The sequence below is a fragment of the Fukomys damarensis genome, unplaced genomic scaffold (assembly GCF_012274545.1).
Source record: "Fukomys damarensis isolate Sample0158 unplaced genomic scaffold, DMR_v1.0_HiC HiC_scaffold_18, whole genome shotgun sequence".
Lineage (NCBI taxonomy): Eukaryota > Metazoa > Chordata > Mammalia > Rodentia > Bathyergidae > Fukomys > Fukomys damarensis.
The window spans coordinates 30470588-30481195 of NW_022900930.1; positions in this window are offsets into that span (position 1 = coordinate 30470588).

Below are 10608 nucleotides of genomic sequence, written 5' to 3' on the forward strand. Positions count from 1 at the left end.
TTTCTGGAAAATCCTATGGCTTTTCTCTAATAATTATTTTTTAGTCAGTCTCACATTTCTTCCTGATTTCTTGCACATAATAGTTGAATATTAAAAACAAATATCCTTCACTCAGTACTTCAATAGCTTAAAACTGTTCAGGGCATTTAAGGACAATTCCATGTGTAACTGCCCCAAAAGTTTCTCACAGGAGAGAGAGAGGAGAGAGAGAGAGAGAGAGAGAGAGAGAGAGAGAGAGAGAGAGAGAGGAGTGTGTAAATTTTTAAAATAATTCAGAGGTAGAACTACTTCTCCCCAGTAAAATCTTCTCTTAAAGATTAAGTGACATTAAAGATTAGAAAAACTGCCATTAGGTTCATAACTAGCGAGTAGAACAAGCCTCTTGAAAGGTTTTCTTTAACAGGTAGGGAGAGAAGGTGAAGATGGACTTGGAGATTACTCATTCCAATCAAGAGAAGAGCAACTTATTAAAGATAAAACATTTGGGCCAGGGATTTAGCTCAGTGTTTTCACTGCCTGCCTCACAAACACAAGGACCCTGGTACCATAAATAAATAAATAAATCATTTAGGATTTCCTCCCACAATTTGGACCTGACTTTGAAAAGAAGGGCTCCAGAATTTCAGAACGGACCTATGAGAGAGAGAAACTAGACTCTCCGCACTTGTTATGAGTTTACCTGGCAACTTTTCCTCAGTTCATATACATAGATATTTCCACATATGATGCACATGAAAGTCCTATGTAGGTATCTTGGAAGTTGTACTTTGTTAATTAAAAATGTTTAAATGCATTAGTTTCATGGTTAAAAAGACCTAAGAAACATTTAAACTAAATGATAGTTTTCTGATAACAATAAATTAAGTTAAATACTCCTAAATTTGCATGATCATGGATTAAATCGTGTTACTCTCTTCTGACATGTGTATGTTAAAATCTTAACTTTTGCCACCTCAGAAAGTAAACTTTTTGAAAATTGGGTCATTGTAGATTGACAGAATCTTATTGCAAGAGAGTGAGCTCCTAAGCAAATATGTCTAGTGTCCATATGAAAAGTGGCAATTTGAAACCAGGGATGGTAGCTCACGCCTGTAACCCCAACACTCAGCAGGCTGAGGCAGGAGGATCAGTATGAGTTCAAGACCAACCTGGGCTACATAGTGAGTTCCAGGTCAGTCTCAACTACATAGTAAGACCCTGTCTCAAAAAACAAAGAAAAAAAACAACAACAACAAAAGAAAAGTGGCAATTTGGACACAGCAGGCTACAGAGTGAAAAGAGAAGATTGAGGCAATTTTCAAGCCAAAGAATACTAGTGATTTCCAGTTAACTTCAAGAGGCTAGAAAAGAGGCATGGAACAGAGTCCTACCCCTCCATGGGAGCCAACCTGCGGTTGCCTAAATCTCTCTTCCAGCCTTCAGAACGCCAGACAATAAGCTTCTGTTGTCTTTTTTTTCCCCCTCTCATTGAGTTTATTGGTACATTCTAGGTATACAGTACAGTTACATTCATTTTTGGGATCTTGTACCTCTACATGACAAGTCTTGGTTCTCATTTTTCCCCCGTCCCTGCCCTCCCTTCACCCCCTCCTGCCCTACCCATTTACCGACACTTTATTTCCATGTTTTCATTTTCTCATAGGTTTTCTTTTCCCTTATTACCTTTCCCCTAAGCTCCTGTTGACCATCCACTGTGTACTATTCTGCAACTGCAGTCTTAGCACTGAGTAACTGCAAGCACTGAGAAAAAGTCAGTTGTTTTCTGGTTTTGTCTTCTGTGTTCCATAATGCAATCTTTTCATATCTCAGAGTGCAAGAACAGAAAACACTGTAATAGCTGATGGCAATGGCCCACTGGGCTTTGTTTACATCATAATATATCTTACTTAATTATGTGTGCTTTTATCAGCCTCCCATGTTGAGAAGAAAAGGATGCCATGAAGAAAAAGAGCAATTTCCTGAGACAGTCTTATCAAAGAGAAAAATGCTTAAAAAGAAAGCTGAAAATGTCTTTGGAGTTGTGCACCCAGGGCTCCGTCACCAAGTACTTTGCTCTCACACATATCCTCCTCCTTCATTCATTCCTCACATCCCCTTTCTTACTCATTCCCTACCTTTACTCCGCTATCACTAACACCTTGCACTAACTTTCTACCTGCTCTGTTGAAACAGTCCTGTGATCTTCCCACTCCCAGCCAACTATTCTCTTGCACTCTTTTTAAGTAATCTCCAGTGCTGGAGAAATAACTTCACTGGAGGTAAAGATTATGTAGAAATGTGAACATTATTGACTGCAAGCATGTATTAGTAAAAAATTTAAAAGGCGACAATCCTAAAGAAAAAATGGCAGTAGGGTTTATTTTGCTGTTTTCATCTTGCTAATGGTCAGAGGCAATTTAGGAGCTGTATTTCTGGTAATAAACTCCAAAGAAACTCTTGCTGGACTTAGGGGAGGAGGGAGCAACATGAGCTAAAAAGCTAGGTTTGGCTCAAACCTGAGGAAGATTAGAATTAGACCAAGAAGGAAAATCATATGAGGTGTTGGAAGGGTGGAGACTGAAGGTTAAAAAAGATACTAATATGAATAATAAAAATGATGATACTAAAATGTATTAAACACGTATAAGCTAAGTGCATTGTCTCCATAAGAATTCAAGCATTAGCATTTTTTAAAAATTATGATAATAGGGCCAGGGATTTAGCTCAGGGGTTCCAGAGCTTGCCTCGATAGTACAAGGACCTGAGTTCAATGCCCAGTACCAAAAAAACAAAATAAAAATAAAAATAATGATAATATTTTTAAAGTATATATCTTCAACTTATAAAAGGTAACCTGGATATGGACTGTGGACAAAAGACTTTTATTTTTCTGATTGCTCATAAGCATTTGCTAAACAACTTTTTATGTACTGAATTTCCATAGGAGAACTTTCTTTTTAAAAAAATATTCCACTCTTGGACAAAATGGTTTAAATTCAGGATATTTGTTACGAATTTTTTGGTATGGTTGGTTGATTTTTGCTCCAGTACTTTGGTGTATTCTTCATGGCAATAAAACAGAAAGACACTGAAGCTGTTGCCATTTGTTGGTTTGGAATTTTGTAGCGTCTTGCTATGTAGTCAGTGATGGCCTTGAACTTGCTCTGTAGCCCAGACTGACCTCAAATTTGCAATTGCCCTGCCTCAGCCTTCCAAGGGATTATAGGCCTTCACCACCACACTCAGCTCTCTTTGTTTGATGTTTGAAGTTGATTTCAAAAGTCCTTAACTTAAGGATGTAGACGTTGATGGGGTTTCTGGAAGTCACTGTCTCTCCCAAGCACTCCCAATTATGTCAGCTTTCTCCCCACAGTATCCCCACGGTTGGTTCACCATAGTCACGTGGATCTGCACTAATTACAGATGCTGAGAATTGCAGGCAGAGTACCAAAAAACAGTGAATTAAATTAATGTTCATTAATTCAAGCTAAGTGTATCAGACAGCACCTTTCTAGCATATTCTCTGTTATAGTCTTAGGATAAAAATGAGTAAAATAACTGACATTCCTGTTGGAGAATTATAGCCTGCAGGAAAAGAGTGATAACCATTATGACACACTCCAAATAAGCCCTAGAAAATACTTCTAAAAACAAAATACTAATTTTTCTACTAACGGGCCAGTATTTTGTTTGTGTTAGTCCTGACTGTAAAAAAGTTCATTGAGAATTATGTAGAAAAATTAAGCTTATTTCTCTACATATTATCTCTCTTAATGCTTTTCTTAGTAAATACATAACTCTTACTATGTGTCATTGTTATAGTTACTTTCTAAAAATTAACCCATTAGTTTGTATAACAAACCTATAATGCATGTATTACTTGCCTAATTTTATAGATACAAAATTGAGGTCCAAAGTTAGTAAGCAACCAGCCTAGCTTTACACAGCTAGAGTACAAGTTACTATTTAATTAGGTGATGAAATGTCAAAGTTATCTGTATCAAAAGTCAAAGAAAAATAAGCCCACATTCAAATACTAAATTAATTCACAACAGGACTCTCTAAAATTTTTGTGTCGTACTTATTTATATAAAATATTTTGCTCATGATATCTATGGACAAAAGTGGAGGAATGAAGAAAACTAGGACATCCTATTGTCCACAAACAGCAATTAACTTACCTATGTGAATCTTCTTTGAAGCTATTTAAATATTTGGCCTATGTATCTACTTTTGTGTAACATATTTAATCACACATTCAAATGATAAGTACCATGGAGGTATAGTTCCCATCTCTGAAAATTCATCGTATGATTTATTCCATGATCTTGGGTACTGGAAAACAATGCTTACATTCAGTACACTCTTCAAAATAACCTTTATGTTTTTCTACAGATTTAAGATGTTAGAAAGAAACTGGTATTTTCCATACAAAGTGAAAGCAAATACAATTATGCACGTTAGTCAGTAAACGAATCTGTAGTCAAAGATGGTTTCCCTAAGTTCTTTAGCCATGGGGGTTTTGTTTTTCTCAGTTTAGCAAATTGGCTTCATTACTTTCCAATATTAGAAATGTAAAGAACTATTTTAGGGGTCAGTATAATACAATACAGAGTCCTATTCATTGGGGAGACCACCATATACGACCTGAAGAAACAGAAAGATAAACTGTTGAAGTTCTGTGCTAAAAGTGGTACAAGTTAATTAGAAATAGGAAAACTGTATAAAGCTAAAAATGAGTATCTTGATTCTGTATTAAAAATGGATCATCAGTGTTGCAGTGAATGTGTCACTTAGCATCTTGATCGTAAAACAAGCAAAGATCTATTACAGTACATTGAAAACTAAACGGAACTGTGCAAATTCAACAGACTGGATACATAAATTTAAGAAAGGACATGATATTAAAGTTGTCAGATTTGTAATGATACAGAATCAGCTGATCACAAAGCACAGAGAAATTCAACGATGAATTTTCCAAGATCATCACTGGTGAGAATCTGATTGCAAATATCTTAACTTTCTCCCTGCTGGGACAAAATATTGGACACCTATAATGAAAAGGACAGGTTTATTTTTGGCTCACAGTTTGTAGAGGTTTCCATCCATAGTTTGCTGGCTCCAAAGCAGGGGTGGCAGAGCAGAGGAGAAAGAGTTCACGGCATGGCAGGTAGGCAGCAGACCTACTGCTTTCTTCTATCTTTTTTTATTCCACCCAGGCTAAGTCCATTGGTTGATACCACCACCCCTGCATCCTAAATGTGTATTCTCCCTTTAGTAAGTCCATTGCCTACACCTAGAACATGCTAAACCAATCAGTGGACTCATCCAGTTTCACACACCCATGATGCAATCACCTCCCAAAAGCCAGACCTATGAGCACATGAGGCTTTGGGGGGACATCTAGATACAAGTCACAATAACAAAACAAGTCTACAATGTTGATGAAACAGCACTGTTTAGCACTTCCCCAGAAAGACACTGACTACAGTTGATGAGACAGTCCCTACAGGAATAACAAAACCAAGAAACAGAATAGCCATGCTGGCATTGTCACGTACCAATGCAACAAGCATGCTTAAGTATAATATTGCTGTGATAAATAAAAGTGTGTAGCCTTGCTGTTTTGTTTTTGTTTGTTACTCTTGCAGTGCTGGGATCTAACCCAGGGCATCATGTTGCTAGACAAATGCTCTACCCCTAACTACAACCCCCACCCATCCTCTTGCTTTATTTCATTTTTTTAATCTTACTGAGTTTATTGGTACTTTTTAGGTATACAGTACAGTTACATTCATCATTAGGATCTTGTACCTTTACATGACAGGTCTTGGTACTCATTTTTTCCCCATGCCCCTGCCCTCCCTTCACCCCCTCTCACTGTTTTAGATGAGTAAACTTCTAACTAGTCTATTATTGAGCTAACAAAAAGATCTGGCTCTCCAGATCTTTTACTGAGTTCAGAAACATTTCATACCAGCGGCTTGTAATCACAGCAGGGAAACTGGATTGGATTATGACTAAAGATTTTGTCACTCCTTGACAATTGTTCTGGTCAACATGTAGCTGAAATTGTCATGAAAAATGATACTTACACTCTGTGCTTTTCTTCTTATGTGACTTGTTAATTAGCCATCTGACCAAAATATCCTCAGATTAAAGAATATTAAACATAAAAAAACTTCCTTGAGTAGTATGCTGGTAACAATTAAGGTATGCATATGGAATCTTTTCAAAATGAGTTCATTTTAAGGGAAAAGCTATTGTCAATATTGCAACACAGAGACTGGAGGCACTGGTGTGCCAGACTGGCACAACTTTTAACCTGTGATGATGAACAAGGAGGTCACTTTGAAACACTCCATTTGTCAAATAAGAAAAAGAATCTGATCTTATAGACTTCAGAATGCAGCAATAAGCTGGGAAAAGTGGATATCAAAGGAATTCTTAACATCACTAGTGGAGTTTCAGTTTATTCATTAATCAATGATGAAAGAAAAAAATGATTCTGACTCACAGTGATCATCCTAATAGTGACACTGAAAATGACACTGTTAACATAAAAAATACCAATAACTAAACGGTGAAGATGTGTAATGGGCTTATTGAAGGACCAGGGCAGTTTGCCTTCACAACAAAGCAAAAACTCACGCAGTTTATAACGCTAAAGTGAGACAAACTACTTGAAGACGACCTTACAAAGGGAGGCAACTCTGGAAGAAATGTTTAAGAAGCCATCCGGCAGAATATCTCCTCATCTCTGCCTGGTTCAGTGGCCTCTGGTATTCTTTCTTGTCTATGAGAGTAAAATGCAGGTAAAGTCACTTTCCAGTCTACACACAGCATGGTAGATAGAGACTGAAACTGCTTCTTTTGCTGTTGCTGCTGCCTGTCAGCTGCCGCGGGGATTCTGGCCATGAACCTGGAGCTGTTCGCTTGCCCTGCAAGCACGATGGCTTCACAGCACTGAAGATGCCTTGCGCTTTTACTGTTAAGTCTTTGTGTGTGAATAAGCATTAGAAAATGGTCCTCAGTAAATCCTTCGTCAAAAATGATAATAGTGCTAAATGTCCACAGGTTGTCCACATAAGTGGTAAGATAGCGACAACTGTGCCTTCTAATGGTTTAATGGCCACAAACTTTGTTTCATGGGCAAAGTTATTTTAGTATTGTGTATTACCTTGATCCCATGTGTATAAGGTGTTTGTGAAGCACAAATCAATTTCATGTTTGAACTTGGGTCTCATAGTCAATATAACTCACTTTGCTGTGTTTATATTCCAGTGTCGGAAGCACTTTTGGAGTCATGCATTTTGGGTGTATATATTTGTATACACACACATTGATCCACACGCATGCACATGTACACACATATGTATGTGCTCCTATGTGTTGAGACACAGAGAGATGGTATTGTAGATAGAAAGGTGGAAAATAAAAATACTTGCATATTACAGAGATGAATTTTTTAAAATACTCATATTTAAGCACTTCTCAAACTGTCATGTACATAAAAAAAACTTGTTTGAGCACCTTATTACCATGAAAGTTCCTATTTGGCATATCCATGCCTGGTATTCTGCATCACTCACTAGCTTCTAGATGAGGCCAGTGCTTCTGGTCTTCTGACAACATTTTGAATTAGTAAAGCCCTACATACGCCAGACTAAGATGCCAGTCATCAATGACTAATTTAAAAACAAATAGTAGCTCAATAATAGTGTGGGACTGTAACTTACTTCAATGATGAGCACTATGCTGAACACTTTAGATACATTTTATAGTTTGAATTTCTCCCCAACACAGTAAATATTATTATACAAATTTAACAATGTAGACTAGAAATGAGGAGACAGACATGGAGAAATGACACAGCTTTAGCATGACCCGCAACTAACACATATGCCGAATTCTAAGGCTTTATTACCTCCAAACAGAGATCAGATCCTAAAATGTCATGGTCTTCACAGCTCCAAAGTGAAAAGCGCAATTAGGTAATTGGGGATGATTATTAGTGTAGTCCTATCTCTGGGTTGGAAGAGAAGTTTTACTTATGTGCTCTCCCTAATTCAAAGAGCAACATTTATTCACAGTGGAAAGGGCTAGGCCCAGAAAGAGAAAATTTAGGGCTTGAAATCTTGTTTCACCTTGTTCCAAGTTGTATGACCTAAGTCGCCTTGTAGAATTCCAGTTCTTTTATATGTAAAAAGAAATTTCTATCATAGAATTTTAAAGATACATTGACAAATCCCTTTTATAGTACCTAGAACAACATCAATCACATACTAGTTATTAAAACTATTCAAGATCTCTTTTTTTTCTACTTTACCTGGTTTCTCCTCTGGTCTGAATTCAGTAGCAGATTGTCTGTTCATAAAGTAAAAAACACAGAGACATATATGAGGCAAAACACTTCTAAAAAGGTTTGGATCCAGGGATTTAGCTCAGCGGTTTGGTGGGCTGCCTTGCAAGTGCAAGGACCTGAGTTCAATCCCCAGTACCAAAAAAAAAAAAAAAAAAAAAAGGTTTGGGGATAGTGTAGTCCAGCACATTTAATTGTCTGCTTTAAAGCTGTGATTAATTTTAAAAAATAGAGTGAATAACTCTTGTACTTTGCCGAGGGGAGCCAGATGAGGTTCAACGTGATGCTGCTTAAGAAACAATTTGAGCAGCAAAAGAAGACAGGTTCCATGTGACAGATAAGTCATAGTAATCAGGTCTCTGCTCTGGACAAGATTGGAGGAAAATGCCCTGACTTATCACTATTTTAGAGCATAAAACTTTGCAGCAAGATTAGTTCCAAAGGGCCTCTTCTTTATGATGCAGTGGGTAATTTCTTTTGTGCAGTGATTGAGGCAATTATTCAGGAAAGTGCTGCATCAGGATTCAGATACCTTGCACATGAATCAAATTAACTCTTACAATAAAACTTTAATCTGCTCCCCTGATGCTTTCCCTAGAAGTATTAAAAAGAAATCATTTAAGGATTGTTGCCAGGAGATTGTAGAGACCGACTTCAAGAAACTAAATGAAACTTCCAATCATCTGGGTAAGGTTAAAGCTTTATTTAAATATTAAATATGATGATATTTAACCCTGAAAAGTTATTCATCTTCACAAAAGTGACACCTGTATTCTGATCTCAGGAACCAGGTTTTCTGAATGCCTGTCTGTAACTATTAGTATTATATATCCCCTCCAAAAGAGTCACCTGAGCCAAAAATAGACTTTTCAACTGGAAAATTTACAACTACAAAACAAACAGAAAAAAATGTCAGGGTTGAAATCTGAGAAAAGAAAGCAATAGAGTGAAAAAGAATGAAAATACATTTTTTTTTTGTACCAGGGATTAAACTTGCGCTTGCAAGGCAGACCACCAAACCGCTGAGCTAAAATCCCTGGCCCTGAAAAATACATTTTAAGAAACTTTTCAAGTACCTTATAACATTTCTGGAGAAAAACAGAAGATAATAAAATATATCATTTTATAGACAAGATAAAGATATATAACTTTATGTACATGATAAAAATATATATACCTCAGAAGATTTTTAATAATCACTGCTAATTACTGATATCTTTTCATTAGCCTCGGTGTCTGCAGAGAATTTTTCTTCAAAGAAACTTTTCAGCCTCAAAACCTACAATAATATTTATCATTAAAGCTGAAGATACAGTAGAGAGTTGACAACGGTTAGAGAGGTGAAGACATATTAATTGCTTCGTCATATTACCAAACAATTTTTGCAGATATATGTATATTATTCACAAATTAACTATTCTGTTATTGACCCACAGTACTACAGAGAAAATAAGTGGTCATATTCTTCTAATAAAAAATCAGAAAATACAGGCACCTATCTACCTATAAAAGTTTATTTTGTTATTTATATAAAAAAGCAGAAATATGGAATTGCAAATATGCTGTGCAAATCATATTTATTAAGCTTTAATGATATGGATATATAGTAATGGTAAATAAAAACATGAAAATAATTAGGTCAATCCCACTATAAGGCATTAATATCAGTGCTTTATTTTTAAGTAGGCTGCTGTGTGGAGTATGCTATACATTAGGATATTCTGATCCCAACCATGTGCAGTTCGGATTTATTGAGCATCTGCTCTGGGGTAGGTAAGTTTCTTTATGTCACTATCACACCAGTCTACTCAACAATATCATCATACTGTCCCAACTTCATCATATTTGTCTTGCTGTAGGTATTGCAATTTCCCTCATTGTTTAGGATCTATAAGATTTAGATGACATTGTAGAATGCCGACTAAAAATTGGACCATTTGGTTACTATAATTACAATGATGACTGACTCATATAGAGATATGGTTTGGTTATAAAATACTACTGTGAATATTCAGCAGATATTCTGAACGTCTCTCTCCCACATAAGCAGTTCCAGACCTACCATCCCTTGTTCTATTCTGCCTACTCTTAGGATGACACAAAAGAATGGAGCATATGCGGATAAATACTTCAGAGACAACCTTGATGAAAATGTACATTTAGGGGCTGTAGTTTTTTGTTTGTTTGTTCTGGTACTGCGGATCAAACTCAGGACCTTGTGCTTGTGAGGCAGGTGAGGTGCCATTGAGCTAAATCCTGGCCCAAAA